Here is an 18,297-nt window from a genome sequence, read left to right on the forward strand (position 1 = left end):
CTGTGTGGGCTGCCACTCCTACAGGCCACACTCACATGCTGTGGCAGCCTGCTTTACAGGCCCTGTACAAATTACATAGACCACGGTCAGGATGGACAGGTTCTGTCTGCATAGCATAAGCAACATTCACGGGAGAAAGTCTGAGCCAAAGACTTCCTGTTAATTAGTGTTTCTCACTTGTTGGCATTACCTGTCTTTTCATCACCTTCCACCTCCATGCCAGAGGCAGCTTGGACCCAGAGGATCCTGAGGCCCACTGCTTAGATTTTATAAATTTTTTGCTGGGAAGATCAAAGATCCAAGAGGACAATAAGATTTTACTCCTAAGGGATGTAAGCCTGTATATTTTACCATGTTCTTAAAGACACAGGAAGCCTTTAAGACTTTATCCTTGAAATAAAATCTTGGCAAGACCAATTCCAGCCGCTGCCGTTCACAAAACCTACAGTATGTGAAAGGTACACCCTAGATATGGAGTGTAACCAGCATCAATATCCTTAGCCTGAGTCTTGGCCAGCAGATATATAATAACAACAGGATAGAAGTAATGAGAAGGATAATTAGCATTCTATGGCACCTTCTGTGTGTGAGATTTAACTAGAATGTCTCACAAATGTGTACAGAAAACCAGTGATGTTACTATGGCTCGCCCTTCATATTCCTCCACCCTCATCTTTACTGAGGAATAATTGACAAATAAAAATTGTGTGTATTTAAGGTGTACATCTTGCTGCTTTGCTGTATGTATACATTATGAAATAATTGCCACAGTCAAGCTAATTAACATATATTAATAAAAGAAGCAAATTGTGGAAAAAGAAGAATTTGTAGCAAAATTGACTTGGGGAAAATTGTTCTGTGATTCTCTCTCTCACCCCTCAGGGGAGTAGGGGGTAATTCTCCCTTTATATCAGATAAGGAAAGAAGACACACAGCGAACCGGTGCCTGACTCCTACCTGGAAAAGCCCCAAGCTAGAGAAGGGCCAACTTCAGATCCAGAAGCAAAGAAGGATAGTGAGAGTATAAGAGAGTGGCTGCTTGGGGTGGTCCTGCTCCCAGAACCTGCTCCCAGAGTCTCAGAGCAGAGGATGCTTGAGTATTCTGAACACCCACTGTGGCCTCTCAGTAGAGAGCCCAGCTGGACCCACACTGGTTGTTGTTGTTTAGTCACTCGGTTGTGGTTCAACTCTTTGCGACCCCATGGATTGTAACCTGCCAGGCTTCTCTGTCCGTGGGACTTCCCAGGCAAGAATACTGGAGTGGGTTGCCATTTCCTTCTCCAGGGGATCTTCCCAACCCAGGAATTGAACCCACATCTCCTGTGTTGCAGGCAGATTCGTTACCGCTGAGCCACCTGGGAGCCATACTGGACCCAGCCCCAAAGGACCACACGAAGGAAGGAGGGACTGCAGAAGACAAGAGTCTCCATGGAGCAAACCTCTGAGAAACCAGAGAGAAAACTGGCCAACCTGCAGAAAACACTTGTCTCTCACACCACAGGAAATGCAGCCCAGAGTTCCCAGGGGCTGCCTCCAAGGAACCCAAGAAGAGTCTCATGAGAGAAAATATCATTTAGAGACATCTGCCAGGCCCAGTGCTGTAAAGTCACCTTCCAGGTCTACCAGTCAGATAAGAACTTTCCTTCAGTGCTGTGCCAATCTGCACCCCTATGTAGACTTACCAAATGATCACCTGTATGTTGAACCAAGTGGAAATGTTAATAAAGATTTCACGATCTAAAAACAGGATGACACATGAAGTCTGGGTTGCCCAGTCTGTTCTCTCTCCATTGTAAACCCTCACAAACATACTCATCAGGGGACATGATGACCCCGTGGCCCTGGAACTACAGGCTGATGATTCGAAACACTGTTCCCATTGCACAATAACTCAAGGTCATAAGACAAACAAAACTGGACAGTCCATCTTTATTTACATTTTTGGTGTGTTGTTCATCCTGGAGTTTTTGCATTTGATTTCTTAAAAAAACTTCACATGATTTATCTTGATTACTGATGCCTTTAAAATTTTGCACCTGAAGCAAGCACCTTCCTTCCAACCCTGTTTTCCAGCTCTGTTTTTTTTTGCTTTTTCACCCCTTCAACTTAAGAGAACCCAGAAATTTGGGTTATTTAGCAAGAGGAAGGAGAGGGGTGAAGCATGAAGTGAAGAAAGCTTCCTGTCTACAGATGGTCTGAGCTGGAGGAGAGGAACAGTGGGAGGCAAAAATAAAGATGTGCTCCCTGATTACATTCCCTGAAGATGTGCTTATTCAAGGTATTGGTCACATGAAGTTGCATACCAGCTTCAAAACAAAATCACACAGATGCTTGGAAGTTGGGACTTGAGTTGAGGATAAACAGAGAAACCTCCAGCATGGTATAGTGAAAGAACTTAGGCTTTGAGGTCAAAGGTCATGGTTCCTTGATACATAATCTTGGGAAAATACTCTGATAGCCTTATTCCACCATCCATAAATTCAGTGAATGTTGTTGAAAATGTCCAATATGCTAGGAAGACATGATTACATCTTTGAGGAAGACAGAGGCAAACAGCCAATGGCCAACCTAGATAGCATATTTAAAAGCAGAGACATTACTTTGCCAACAAAAGTCCGTCTAGTCAAGGCTATGGTTTTTCCAGTGGTCATGTATGGATGTGAGAGTTGGATGATGAAGAAAGCTGAGCTCCGCAGAATTGATGCTTTTGAACTGTGGTGTTGGAGAAGACTCTTGAGAGTCCCTTGGACTGCAAGGAGATCCAATCAATCCATCCTAAAGGAGATCAGTCCTGGGTGTTCATTGGAAGGACTGATGTTGAAGCTGAAACTCCAATACTTTGGCTACCTCATGCAAAGAGTTGACTCATTGGAAAAGACCCTAATGCTGGGTAGGATTGGGGGCGGGAGAAGAAGGGGACGACAGAGGATGAGATGGTTGGATGGCATCACTGACTCGATGGATATCGGTTGGGATAGACTCCGGGAGTTGGTGATGGACAGGGAGGTCTGGCGTGCTGCGATTCATGGGGTTGCAAAGAGTCAGACATGACTGAGCGACTGAACTGAACTGAACTGAGAGCTATCTTCAGGCTGTGTTCCTGCAATGGAGCCCAGGGGCAGAGCAGCCTTCCCATCTGGGGATCTTAGGAAGGTGACAGCAGAGCTCAGTAGGGCAGAAATCAGAGAGATGGGTCACATGACACTGAAGGAAAAGAATGCCTTAGCCAGAGGGAACTGTATACACAAAAGCATAGAGGATTCCGCATATGTGCATTAATGCATAATATTTGTTTTTCTCTTTCTGATTTACTTCTCTCTCTATGACAGACTCTAGGTCCATTCACATCTCTACAAATGACCCATTGTTCCTTTTTATGGCCAAGTAATATACCATTGTATACATGTTCCGCATCTTTTTTATCCATTCATCTGGTGATGGACATTTAGGTTGCTTCCACATCCTGGCTAAGAGAGGAAATCTTAAGTGTTCTCACCAAAAAAAAAAAAGGCAAGCAAATGATAATAACCATGTGAGGCGATTGATAAAGGGTAAAGTGTTTCTAAGAGCCATGCTACCAATGTTTTAGATATCTACTGAAAAATTCCTATCAGGTAGTCCATCTTGAAAATTCCTTTGGGATTTCTCTGTTGGTCCAGTGGCCAAGACTCTGTGCTCCCAATTCCGGGGATCTGGGTTCCATCCCTGGTCAGGGAACTTGATCCCGCATGCCATCAGTAAGACACAGCACAGTCAAATAAATAAATATTTTTTTAAGAAAAGAAAATTCCTTTCGTATCAAATAGCTAGAGCTGTGGTGACTCAGCTGAAAAGTCCATTTTAACATGCTGCTGCTCTTATATTGAAGAGGTATTTTTCCTCAAGATCTGGACATGGTGAGAGAAAAGAAGTGATGAGTTAAGATTCCTCAGCTCTGTGGGATTCCCTGGTGGTCCAGTGGTTAAGACTCTGTGCTTGTACTGCAGCGGTGAGGGTTTGATTCCTGATCTGGGAACTAAGGTCCCACATGCCATGCAATGTGGCCACAAAATAATAATAATAGTAATAAGATTCCTCAGCTCTAAGCTCTATTCTTAAAGGCAGAAGTCTACATTTTAATAAAAACGTAACATTTCAGATTGGAACTTGAGGACTCCTTGTGTGTGATGATGGAGTCAGTGCCTGAAACATCACCTGAAGTTAGTGTCCTCACCTGAATCGTGGCCCAAGTACTCATTTCAGATAGAACAGTGAGTCATCAAACTTCAGATTCTTTACTGCATCCTACTGAGAGTGGCTAAAACTCGCAGGTAAAGATCTGAAAGGTGGAAGTAGCTAGAGTCTCGTTATGAGACCAGATGTTATGTATGAAAGATAGAAACTTTGAAGAGGTATATGGCGGTTGTTCTTCTTAGTTTTCCCCAGAAGTCTGATTCTCTGTGTGCAGTGTCAAAGTATAGGTCAGCCAATTTCTGAGTAATTCATAGATTCAAAATTAGCAGAATTCAATTAAGTAAGGTTTGGTCATGACTGTCTTTATTCTAGTATAAGAATATAATGTCTATCTTTTTAGGAGTTACTGGTAACCAGCCTCAAGCCAATTTGTCTGTACTGTCTCCCTGTTAGTACTCTATAAAATTTAGCTTGTCTAACAAAACCTTAATCCTAATAAATATTTCTCCTTGAGTCTATTTTAAACTGAAGTAGGACAATACTGCAGGATAGGAAATTTTTAATGTCAGGATGATCTGACATTCATCCATCATGTTAAATATCATTTCTTTAGAGACACTTTGGGGAGTGTTATGAAGGCAGGGATGTGTATATCTCACCCACTGCTGTGTCTTCAGGAGCTTGCCCAGTGCTAGCACAAAATACGTGCTCTGTCATCATCTTCTTGATGAATGGATTCATTTACTCATTAACCTGTGACAGGCCTATTGTTCAGTGTGTGCGTGCATGCGTGCTAAGTTGCTTCAGTCATGTCTGACTCTTTGTGACCCCATGGACTGTAGCCTGCCAGGCTCCTCTGTCTGTGGTCTCCAGGCAAGAATACTGGAGTGGATTTCCATGCCCTTCTCCAGGGGGTCTTACCAATCCAGGGATCAAACATGTGTCTCTTATATCCCCTGCATTGGCAGGTGGGTTCTTTTCCACTAGCCCCACATGGGAAGCCCCTAGTGTTTGGTGACGGTGAAAGTGTGAGTCACTCAGTCATGTGCAACTCTTTGTGACCCCATGGACTGTTGTCCACCAAGCCAAGTAAGAATACTGGAGTGGGTTGCCATTTCCTTCTAGTGTTGGGCACTGGGATATAAAGAGGAAAGATGGGGTCCCTGTCCTTGAGTAGCTGATGGTCCCTTTAGCAGAGACTGACAATTGCCATGCAGTGTGAAAATCACTTTGGTAGAGCACTCTGAGTTGTGTGGGAACACAGAGGAAGGGTGTGTAACACCATTTTGGTGAGAGTGGGAGGAATGGGGGAGTGACTCAGAGAAGGCAGGGTTGCTTGAACTGTGTGTGTGTGTGTGTGTGTGTGTGTGTGTGTGCGCGCGCGCTCAGTCACTTCAGTGGTATCCGACTCTTTGCCATCCCATGGACTGTAGCCCATCTGGCTCCTTTGTCCGTGGATTTTCCTGGTAATAATACTGAAGTGGGTTGCCATGGCCTTCTCCAGGGGATCTTCCTGGCTCAGGGATTGAACCTTGCATCTCTTGCTTTGCAGATGGATTCTTAACCACTGAGCCATAGGGGAAGCCTCTGAACTAAGTGTTTAAGAACAGATAAAAGTTAGCCACATCAGAGCAATAAAGGAGAAGAAATTGCAGGTTCAAAAGGAAAGAGGACCAGGACTTTCCTGGTGATCCAGTGGCTAGAACTCTTCTCTCTCAGTGCAGGGGGCCCGGGGTTCAATCCCTGGTCAGGGAACTAGATCCCACGTGCCTCAGCTAAAGATCCTGCATGCTGCAACAAAGATCGAAAATATTGTGTGCTGCAACTGTGAGCTGGCACAGCCAAATAAATAAATAAATTGTTTTAAGAAGAGAGTACAAAAAGTGTGTCTGTATATCAGCACTGCCCTAAGGCAGAGTCTAAGAGGTATGTGAGTGTGTGTGTGTGTGTTTGCGTGTGGCTGTGATGAAAGGCCCACTCGTGAGTTCCTCTGAAGACCCCTGACCCTATTTTCAAACAACGCATGGAGATGAAACAGACTCTTTATCCATCTGCCTGCTCTTTGCCTTGCATGCACTCCCATCCTTCTCCCTCAAATCACCTGTTTGTCCTTGATGCCTGGCTACCTGGCCAGGGTGCCTTTTCTTTCCTGTCCCTGCATGGGTGGAATCTCATTTGTATGGTCAGCAGTGCTTGGTGTGGGGGCCCTTCACCAAGTCACTCCAAATTGTAGTCCCAGGGCAGTGAGACTCCTTCAGACCACAAATGGCAATTATTTCCCTGCTATGGAATTATTTGATCGATTGTCTTAATCTTTTATTTTCTTTCCATTCAAAGACACAATCTGAAATACATATGTTAGTTTTTCCTATGAGAAAAGCAACCAAGGATACCAAACTGCTCAGGCAGTGAAACAGTAACAATGGAATCAAGCTCAGAGAACCAGGTTCCGCTAAAACCAGGACCACTGATGAGCTGTATAACCTTGGAAAAGTGGTTTTCTTGTGTTTAAAACAGTAGCTGGACCAGTACAAGGTGCTCGCTAAGGTATCCTCCAACTAGGATTCTTGTCAAGGGAGAGATATTTAGCCTTATGAGGAAGAGACAAAGTAGTGTTGATATTGAGCAAAAACAGTAGTAATTGCCTGCTCATCTCTCTGTTTATCTCCCCCTCTCTGTTTCTCTCTCTCTCTCACATACACACACGAATACACACACTCCATGGGAATATTTCAGCTAAAGGAAATCAGCTTAACAGGAACTCAGCAGTGGGTGTAAGGTTAGCCTTCTCCATAAATGTTTTGATAATTGTGCAGTTGTAATTAAGTTTTGCTTGAGAAAATTGGTTCTCACGGTGCAGCTTGAGAACCTCCTTCATTGCTTATTCAACTCCAAAGCTCAGTGGCTCTCTGCTTCCTACTAGTCACCAGTTTAGCTTGTTGTCCTAAGGTCCAGAGAACACTATGATACCCCTGAGACACGGTATCATCTACCTGACTTCTGACCAATATGTGGTGGAAGCTAATAATCTGTATGTTTTTGAAACAAACAAACCAAAATCTGTTTATATTTAGATTTGGTAGACTATCTTTCCATCCAAAAGGAGAGCTGATTACACCGTTTTTCTTCAAGGGGGTAAGTTGGTTCTGAGTCTGGTATTGTGTGTGTGTGCATATGTGTGTTTACCTGTCTCAGAGGAACAATTCCAGTTTGGCAACCCCCTAATTGCAGGGATTGCTAAAAAGATTATTATACGTGTTATTGCAGAGAACTCAGCACCCTATAAAGACATGTGGCAGGAACTAGGGTATTTCTCAATTTACCACATAATATTGCAATATACCAACTCCTCTTTGTAAACAACAGGCCAGAAGGACTACCTGAAGGGTGGGTTTGCAGGGTCTTCTGGAAACTTTTTTTGTTATTGAGGGAGGGTGGAGAAATCACAGTCATTTTATTAATTTTTTTTGTTGTTCTTTGGCTTTTCTCCTTCTTTTATATCTTTTTTCTAATTAGAAAAGAAATACATATTGAATGCAGAAAATTTGTAAAATGCATAAAAGTATAAAAAAGCAATAAAATTAACTGAGATCCCATCTCCTAGTTACAACACTATCAACCTTTAGAAATACTCCTTTACTCTCTTGACTCATGCATAACAAATATTTATGCTCTGCTTTTAACACAATATTATAAGACAGGCCTTTTTCTTACTTAAAAAATTGTTTATAACTATAATTTCAAGTGGCTACCTAGTGTTTTATTTATAGAATTTGCCTAAACAGACTTCTATCATTAGATGTTAAGTCAATGTCTATTTTTCACCTGAATATAAAGTTTTACACCATTCATCTTGATGCCAAAATATTTGTGCATATTTTGGATAACTGCTTTAGCATAGGTTACTAAGAATGGAATTTCAAGGTCAGAGTGTAGAACATTTTAAAGCCTCTCCATGGACAGAGGAGCCTGGTAGGCTGCAGTCCATGGGGTCGCTAAGAGTCGGACACGACAGAGTGACTTCACTTTCACTTTTCCCTTTCATGCACTGGAGAAGGAAATGGCAGCCCACTCCAGTATTCTTGCCTGGAGAATCCCAGGGATGGCGGAGCCTGGTGGGCTGCTGTCTATGGGGTCGCACAGAGTTGGACACAACTGAAGCGACTTAGCAGCAGCAGCAAACACATTGTGAAATTGCTGTCCTGAAAAGTTGTATTAATTTTTATTCCTGCCACCAGCAAAATACAAAAGGACCCATTTCGCCACACTTTCATCAGTTAACATTCACATTATAACACATCTTTGCTCAACTTGTAGGTGGGTAAATTATCATGTATTTATAGTTTTACTTCTTGGCTATTTGATTTTTGTGAAGTTAATCATTTTACCAAATGTCTATCATCCAATTGCATGTGCATTGTCTATTCATATTGTTTGTCCATTGTCTATTGAGAATTTAGAGAGGTTTTTTTTAACTCATTTGTATGAGCTCATTTAATTCTTGGGCCATAATATTTGTTTTAGTAAATATTTCTCTCAAGTGATTGCTTGTATTGCTTCTGTATCTTTTTGATGTATAAAAGTTTAAATATTTGATACACCTCAGATTTTAATCTCTTATTTTCTTTTATTTTTAAACTTAAAAAGTTATCTCCAGTCCAGAGATTAATAAAGTTTTCCTTCTCTTTTCTTTCATTGTATATCCATAAGCTATTTTAAATGCAAAGCACATACCCCCAAAGTCTGAGGATATATTTCAAAGAAAGCAAAAGTAATGATTCATTATGAAGGCAAAGCTGGTCTCTGTTAGGAACCAGTTGGACTGCAAACTTTGATAAGACTATTTGAAAGAAACGCCTGTGACTGTCAGTGAGCTGCTGATCATGAAGTGTGGAGGTGACTGGGAGGGGATGGTTAGAGAGTCTCGAGAGGTGGATTTTCATGCTGGTTTTGAGGCCTCTTCACGTTTTCCATTCTTTTCTTAGAATTTCTGAGTTTCTACAATAAATTTGTAGTAGCCATGGATTCAAGGAACGATGTCTTAAGACCTTTCCCTAAGATTGACAGATAGCTATGGGTTGCAGAACACACAGTTCCTCATTTTCAAAAGACACAGAGAAATAGAAGAGTTAGGGAACTGGGGCAAAGCTAACTGGGAGTCTCTCAGTTATTCTCTCTTTATTATTACCCCATGATAAACAGAAACAATAGATAAATGTAAAAGTTGAGTGTCAGGGCACAGAAGGTGAGCTACATGGAGATGTGGAGCCTAAGTGAGAGGAAGTGGTTCCTCTTTTGAAGTGAAGTAAGGAGAATCAGAATTAGATGAAGCATTCATACAATTTGAAATTCAGTGTAAGAAGGGCAGATATTTGTAGTTTCATATGTTTTATTTATACTTTAAATCTACTTATTTTTATTTCATCATTGTGGATTATTCAAATATTTGTATTGGTTATCAATTCTGCTAACACATTTAATGTTTACTTGAAATTATAATGTAAGTCTTCATGATTGTTTCTACTTGGACAAAACCTCAGTGGCTGGTCTAGCATCTACTAAGAGGAATTTATCTTTTAACTTACCTGAATTGTAAACACAGTGACTAAGAGGAACGAACTGCTTGGTTTGTAAAGCACTGGCTTGGTAAACCCAGCCTTATAAAGTGACCACAGATTACACAAATTGACATTTGTGCCCTGTTTGAGGACATTTGCCAAGAGTCCTTCTGTAACCTGGGATCTAGTTCTGCATTTTCAGGGGCCCTAGGGCAAAACATCTGGCTCAAGACATGCTAATTTCTTCAGCTGTTATATGGGGACTTTGACTAAATCTCTAAGGTTGCTTCCAGCTCTAAAAGTTGGACTTTTTTTTTTAATCCTGCAACTAGGAGAAACCTAACAAGGATAGTTTTCTTGTTCTTTTTCTTTAGCCATACGAAAAATACATTTCAGGACAGTCACAGGAAGCAGCCTGGAGCTTTATAGTTGATTAGGAGTACTAGAAAGGCAAGCTAATATTCCTTTAAGTTACTCTGGTTGCCTAGGCTCTAACTTTTCTTGAGTATTTTGTTGTTGTTGTTAAATCTTTTGTTTTCTCTTTTCTTTATCTTGGTATGTAATAAATAGCTACCATATTCAATTAAGTTAAAAGATTTTCGTAAAGAATTAAAACAGAGCAAAGAATAAAACCATGTATGTTTCAATATATTAGAACACCTTCCTATAGTAAAAATCCTTATTGGTCAAATGACTCAGCCATGACTGATGCACTACTGCCACCTGCTGGCACATTGCCTAATTACAGGAAAAATATCAAAACAGCTTGTGAAACTAAAGTGACAGCAGATACTATAGGTCTTATTTGTTTATTTATGGCCACACCTCATGGCATGTGGAATCTTGGTTCCCCAACCAGGAATTGAACTCAGACCCTCTTCAGTGGAAGCACAGAGTCTTAACTACTGCACCACCAGGAAAATTCCCGAATGTTATAGTTTTAAACAAGCCTCTGAAATGTGTATTTAACAAGGCAATTACTATGTAGATAAAAGTATTATAATCTAGTAGTGCCCAGGTTGGTGCCACTGAACCTATAGTCAGACAACATTGCTTATTTTTGCTTCTGTGTTCTTGGGAAGAAAAAAATCCACTTTTTTTTTTCCAGTTGCTCCAGTGGCATTTATTTATTTATTTAAAAATTTTAATTAAGCAAGTCATGGATGCTTTTGTGGAAAAGTTAGAAAACTGAAAGAAGCAAGAAGTTTATAAAAGTCATTTACAATGGTATCACCCAAGAGTAAACATTTGTTAACTTTTGGGCATATTTCCAATATCATATCATAAGTTTTTCTGTATCATTTTAATGATGGGATAAGTGATTTAGTACACATGCAACAATATTAATAATAACAACTAGCACTTACATTGTATTTACTATATGCCAGGCACAGTTCCAAGTGCTTTACATAAATTAAATTTGATCTTCATGGCTGGCCTATGAAGAAAGTAATATTATCTTCATGTTACACATGGGAAATTGAAGCATGTAGAAAAGAAGTAGCTTATTAGATGTCACACATATAATAATTGGTAGAGCTGGGATTCAAACTTAGTCTGCTTGGATTTAGGATCTGTTCTTAACCACCTCTCTGCATTCTGTTATATTGATATATTTTATTCACTAAATTATCCTTGTTGGACATTTAGGTAGTTTCTAAAGTTATTGTCCTTATAAACAGTGATGTGGCTGTCATCATTTTTGTTAATTTTTGCAAACATACTTGATTATACTTTTTGGCTAAATTCCAAGAGGTAGAATGAAAGTCAGATTAACTCCACATTTTTTAAGGTTCATTGTCTAATTGCCTTGTGTCAGACAGTAAGAATGTGCTCAAAGAAAGAAGGGTGTGGTGAGGGAAATCTAAAGGGAGTCAGTGGTATTGGATTGGAATTGAAGGCATGGGTATGAACTTGCAGTATTTAGAAACATATTTAGATAGCTAAAAATAGAAATAGATTTAGATATGTGTGTATTGAGAGGATATAAATTCATATATTATATGTTTAACAGCTCTGTCTGAGAGGGCCCCAAAACGATGACACCCAGTAGCAATGAGCACACTTAGCACTCATATCTTGGTTTCTAAGTGCCATTCTTCATTAAAAGGAACCACATCTTCCTTGGAGAAATGGCTGATTCCAGGGCTGGGGCTGGGAAAGTGCAAGATGAGTGTGCAACATTTTGGTGTCAGAAAGTAAGGCAATGAGCAAAGAAAGAGGGAATATAGCAGAAGAACATAGGATTTGGGTAATAGGGACTCCTCCTGACCAAACCTGGGACAATTTGAGCATCAAAATAAATAATGATAGTAAAGACTCCATGAGTTTAAACCAGTATGAGTGTATGAAACAAAGAACGAATAATGAATAAATGGGAAGGGGAAAATTTTCCTTAATAGTAATATTCTAACTAATTAATGTTAGTTAATTAGCTACTTAGGGCTTCCCAAGTAGCTCAGATAATAAAGAATCTGCCTGCAATGCAGGAGACCCAGGTTTGATCCCTGGGTTGGGAAGATCTCCTGGAGAAGGGCATGGCAACCCACTCCAGTATTCTTGCCTGGAGAATTCCATGGACAGAGAAGCCTAGCAGGCTACAGTCCATGGGGTTGCAAAGAGCTGGGCATGACTGAGCGACTAACACACAACAACTAATTAATGTAGAAGGAATGATGGAATTAGAAAGTTACTATTACGAAGGAAAAGCTAGTAAATTAACAGTGGAGAAACCTGGCATACGTCACCTTCACCAAGTGTTCGAAGCTTAACAGCACCTGTGATGGTTCATTGTGTGCCTCCTGATACGGGGACGAACACATCACACCTGTGATAGTCCCATCCCAAATGATAACCTGAATCATGAGGAAACATCAGACAATTCCAAACTGAGGCACATTCTTCAAAATACTTGGACTTTATTCATCAGAAACATCAGGATCATGAAACACAGAGAAAGAACTTGCCTGGTAGTACAGTGGATGGGAATCCACCTGCCAATGCAGGGGACATGGGTTCGATCCCTGGTCCAGGAGTATCCCACATGCCTCGGGGCAACTGAGCCCATGCACCACAACTACTGAACCTGTGTCCTAGAGCCTGTAGGCTGCAACTGCTAAGCATATATGCTGCAACTACTGAAGCCTGCATGCCTATAGCCTGTGTTCTGCAACAAGAGGGGCTGCGGCAATGAGAAACCCAAGCACCACAACCAAGAATAGCCCTACTCGTGCCACTAGAGAAAAGCCCATGCACACAACGAGGACGACCCAGCATAATCAAAAATTTTTTAAAAAGCAAAACAACAAAAAGAAAGACTGAGGCACTGTTTCTGATAAAAGGAGACTAAAGAAACATGACAGCTGAATGCAATCCATTATCTGAGATTTTCTTTTCCTACAAAAGTCATTATTGGGATAATAGTTGAAATATGATTTGTAGATTAGCTAATAGCTTTTTATCGAAGTTAATTTCTTGATTTTCCTGATTTTGGTAATTGTACTGTGGTTATGTAATAGAGTGCTTTGCTTTAGTAAATAGATTCTCAAGTATTTAGAGGTACAGGGGAATCATGTCTGCAACTTACTCTCAGTTTTAAAAATTCACATATACACACAGAAAGAGAAGGAGAGAGAGAAAGAGAGGAAGTGGGAGAAGGAAGAGGGAGAGAGAAAACAAATGTGACATTTGGGGAATCTGTGTGGAGGTTGTAAAGTAACTCTTTGCACTATTTTTGCAATGTAATGTAAAACTGAAATTTTGCCAAAATCGAAAGTTTTTAAAAAATACAAATGTATGTGTTTTCCTGGTGGGTCTGTGATAAAGAATCCGCCTGCTAATGCAGGAAACACAGGTTCAATCCCTGGATCAGGAAGATCCCCTGGAGGAGGGCATGGCAACCCACTCCAGTATTCTTACCTGGAAAATTCCATGGACAGAGAGCAGCCTGGTCCGTGGAGTCACAAAGAGTCGGACATGACTTAGTGACCAAACAACAACAGTAAGAAATGTATATGCTATAAAAGGGAAAGTGATTTCTTACTCGATATAATCACAGTAAGCAGTTTGGTGGATAGGCTTACAAACATATGTTCAGTTCAGTTCAGTCGCTCAGTTGTGTCCGACTCTTTGCGACCCCATGAATTGCAGCACGCCAGGCCTCTCTGTCCATCACCAACTCCTGGAGTCTACCCAAACCCATGTCCATTGAGTCAGTGATGCCATCCAACCATCTCATCCTCTGTCATCCCCTTCTCCTCCCGCCCCCAATCCTACCCAGCATTAGGGTCTTTTCCAATGAGTCAACCCTTCGCGTGAGGTGGCCAAAGTATTGGAGTTTCAGCTTCAACATCAGACCTTCCAATGAACACCCAGGATTGATCTCTTTTAGGATGGATTGATTGGATCTCCTTGCAGTCCAAGGGACTCTCAAGAGTCTTCTCCAACACCACAGTTCAAAAGCATCAATTCTTCGGCACTCAGCTTTCTTCACCGTCCAACTCTCACATCCATATATGACCACTGGAAAAACCATAGCCTTGACTAGACAGACTTTTGTTGGCAAAGTAATGTCTCTGCTTTTAAATATGCTATCTAGGTTGGCCATAACCTTCCTTCCAAGGAGCAAGCATCTTTTAATTTCATGGCTGCAATCACCATCAGCAGTGATTTTGGAGCCCAAAAAAATAAAGTCTGACACTGTTTCCACTGTTTCCCCATCTATTTCCCATGAAGTGATGGGACCAGATGCCATGATCTTAGTTTTCTGAATGTTGAGCTTTAAGCCAACTTTTTCACTCTCCTCTTTCACTTTCATCAAGAGGCTCTTTAGTTCTTCTTCACTTTCTGCCATAAGTGTGGTGTCATCCGCATATCTGAGGTTATTGATATTTCTCCCAGCAATCTTGATTCCAGCTTGTGTTTCTTCCAGCCCAGCGTTTCTCATGATGTACTCTGCATATAAGTTAAATAAGCAGGGTGACAATATACAGCCTTGACATACTCCTTTTCCCATTTGGAACCAGTCTGTTGTTCCATGTCCAGTTCGAACTGTTGCTTCCTGACCTGCATACAGGTTTCTCAAGAGACAGGTCCTATGGCCTGGTATTCCCATCTCTTTCAGAATTTTCCACAGTTTATTGTGATCCACACAGTCAAAGGCTTTGGCATAGTCAATAAAGCAGAAATAGATGTTTTTCTGGAACTCTCTTGCTTTTTCGATGATCCAGCGGATATTGGCAATTTGATCTCTGGTTCCTCTGCCTTTTCTAAAACCAGCTTGAACATCTGGAAGTTCACGGTTCACGTATTGCTGAAGCCTGGCTTGGAGAATTTTGAGCATTACTTTACTAGCATGTGAGATGAGTGCAATTGTGCGGTAGTTTGAGCATTCTTTGGCATTGCCTTTCTTTGGGATTGGAATGAAGACTGACCTCTTCCAGTCCTGTGGCCACTGCTGAGTTTTCCAAATTTGCTGGCATATCGAGTGCAGCACTTTCACAGCATCACCTTTGAGGATTTGAAATAGCTCAACTGGAATTCCATCACCTCCACTAGCTTTGTTCGTAGTGATGCTTTCTAAGGCCCACTTGACTTCACATTCCAGGATGTCTGGCTCTAGGTGAGTGATCACACCATCGTGATTATCTGGGTCGTGAAGATCTCTTTTGTACAGTTCTTCTGTGTATTCTTGCCACCTCTTCTTAATATCTTCTGCTTCTGTTAGGTCCATACCATTTCTGTCCTTTATCGAGCCTGTCTTTGCATGAAATGTTCCTTTGGTATCTCTAATTTTCTTGAAGAGATCTCTAGTCTTTCCCAATCTGTTGTTTTCCTCTATTTCTTTGCACTGATCGCTGAGGAAAGCTTTCTTATCTCTCCTTGCTATTCTTTGGAACTCTGCATTCAGATGGGAATATCTTTCCTTTTCTCCTTTGCTTTTCGCTTCTCTTCTCTTCCCAGCTATCTGTAAGGCGTCCTCAGACAGCCATTTTGCTTTTTTGCATTTCTTTTCCTTGGGGATTTTCTTGATCCCTGTTTCCTGTACAATGTCACGAACCTCTGTCCATAGTTCATCAGGCACTCTGTCTATCAGGTCTAGACCCTTAAATCTATTTGTCACTTTCACGGTATACTCATAAGGGATTTGATCTAGGTCATACCTGAATGGTCTAGTGGTTTTCCCTACTTTCTTCAATTTAAGTCTGAATTTGGCAATAAGCAGTTCATGATCCGAGCCACAGTCTGCTCCCGGTCTTGTTTTTGCTGACTGTATAGAGCTTCTCCATCTTTGGCTTCAAAGAATATAATCAATCTGATTTTGGTGTTGACCATCTGGTGATGTCCACGTGTAGAGTCTTCTCTTGTGTTGTTGGAATAGGGTATTTGCTATTACCAGTGTGTTCTCTTGGCAAAACTCTATTAGCCTTTGCCCTGCTTCATTCTGTACTCCAAGGGCAAACTTGCCTGTTACGCCAGGTGTTTCTTGACTTCCTACTTTTGCATTCCAGTCCCCTATAATGAAAAGGACATCTTTTTTGGGTGTTAGTTCTAAAAGGTCTTGTAGGTCTTCATAGAACCGTTCAACTTCAGCTTCTTTGGCGTTACTGGCATCACTGGCATTACTGGTCGGGGCATAGACTTGGATTCTTGCCTTGAGAACCCCATGAACAGTATGAAAAGGCAAAAAGATAGGACACTGAAAGATGAACTCCCCAGGTCAGTAAATGCCCAATATGCTAATGGAGATCAGTGGAGAAATAACTCCAGAAAGAATGATGGGATGGAGCCAAAGCAAAAACGATACCCAACTGTGGATGTGACTGGTGATAGACGCAAAGTCCGATGCTGTAAAGAGCAATATTGCATAGGAACCTGGAATGTTAGGTCCATGAATCAAGGCAAATTGGAAGTGGTCAAACAGGAGATGGCAAGAGTGAACGTCGACATTCTAGGAATCAGTGAACTAAGATGGACTGGAATGGGTGAATTTAACTCAGATGACCATTATATCTACTACTGTGGGCAAGAATCCCTTAGAAGAAATGGAGTAGCCATCATGGTCAACAAAAGAGTCCAAAATGCAGTACTTGGATGCAATCTCAAAAACAAACATATGTTATGCATATATAAATAGATGTGTACGTGTCTGTATATGTGTTCTTACGCATAATTTTTAAGTAGGTTCATACTATAATAGAATATTCTGCTACTTGAGTTTTTAAAATGTTGTATCATTGACATTTTCCAATGTCAGGAAATATACATATATCTCTTTTTAAGAACTAGTTGTTTAATATCCAGGGTATGGATGTATAGTACAGCTTAGTTAATAACTTTGCTATTGATAAACAAGTACTTTTTTTATAAAAACCATAGTGAACATTTTTGTGCATTTGTATCTTTATTCCTATGCTACAGTCACATGGAAATCCTGAGTCAAAGGATATTCATATTTAACCTCTTGATAAATATTGCAAAGGCCTCTTTAGAAAGCAAAAGCTTCCCTACATAATATCTCTTGATTACCACTGTCAGGGCTATACATTCAGAATACATGTGAACAACGACTGAGACCAATTTTGGGGCCATTTGGGTGAGTCTTTTGGACCACGTTCTGCTTATGGCTTTGCATCGATGACCAGCACGAGCAGTGTAAATGCCTCTTATACTCTTGTATATTACTGGTAAACATCTCTGGCTGTGGGTTACCTCATACAGGCTGGTACATGACTGTATAAAGTTTCTCAAGAGTTCACTGTTAATCTGAGGGGTTGTGCCAACTCTGTAAGTGCCCCATAATTACCTGTGGGTTTTCTAGTGTGTTTGTCTTAAGAACACAGCTATTAATTATTGTGACTCGGATCACTACTTATCTTCTACTTTACTTTCTTCTCTTTACTGTTGTGTGTTATTATTATTATTATTTTTTGCCTTTCACTCACAAACAGTTCAGCAATACCAGTTAGATACCTGTAAGGAAATATTGGCATCAAGACAGGCTCAATATAAATAAATAGATACAATAATTCCTTTTATTATACCATCTACCACTGCTGCCCCCAAATATTTGCTCTGTAAGCTGGCTTTTCATCAGCAATGGATATGTTATGTTGTGGAAGAGGTCTGTATGCAAAGGAAAAGTGGCAGAAATAGTTATCCCAGTAAAGCATAGGCTCAGAGATTGTTTGTAAGCCAGGGGAAATGTTTTTGAATCATGACTGTAAATTAGCAAATTAAGGATGTAAAAAGAGTTTATTAAAGGATAGAAGGTTACCATATGAAAATCTTCAGGCAGCACAAGATTTACTATGACATGACTGGAGAACAATGAGAGGAAAGATCATGAAAAGTAGTTTTCATGTAACATTTATTGAGCTACTGTTCCAAGTCCTCGGCTGGGTGCTGGGGAACATAGATGAATAAGGCCTGCCCTTTACCCCTGGGTAACTTACCGTCTTGTGGGGGACACAGACACGGGTGCACATAATTATAATGTGGTTTGAAGAGGTATGTACTGGATGTGGGTGTCAAGTATCAGGGAGCACAGAAGAGAGAATAATTAGTT

General features: G+C 40.7%; 1 long non-coding RNA gene across 1 annotated transcript in view; it reads left to right on the forward strand.

Moving 5' to 3' along the window:
• Nucleotides 1–1,752, forward strand: part of LOC145523645 (uncharacterized) — a 37,647-nt gene extending 35,895 nt beyond the window's left edge. Inside the window, exon 4 of the long non-coding RNA XR_014066803.1 lies at nt 1,332–1,752. This is a non-coding gene — a long non-coding RNA (uncharacterized LOC145523645). The remainder of the gene's footprint in view (nt 1–1,331) is intronic.
• The last annotated feature ends 16,545 nt before the right edge of the window (nt 1,753–18,297 follow it).

The sequence above is a fragment of the Giraffa tippelskirchi genome, chromosome 10 (assembly GCF_054371585.1).
Source record: "Giraffa tippelskirchi isolate mGirTip1 chromosome 10, T2T-mGirTip1v1.2.pri, whole genome shotgun sequence".
Lineage (NCBI taxonomy): Eukaryota > Metazoa > Chordata > Mammalia > Artiodactyla > Giraffidae > Giraffa > Giraffa tippelskirchi.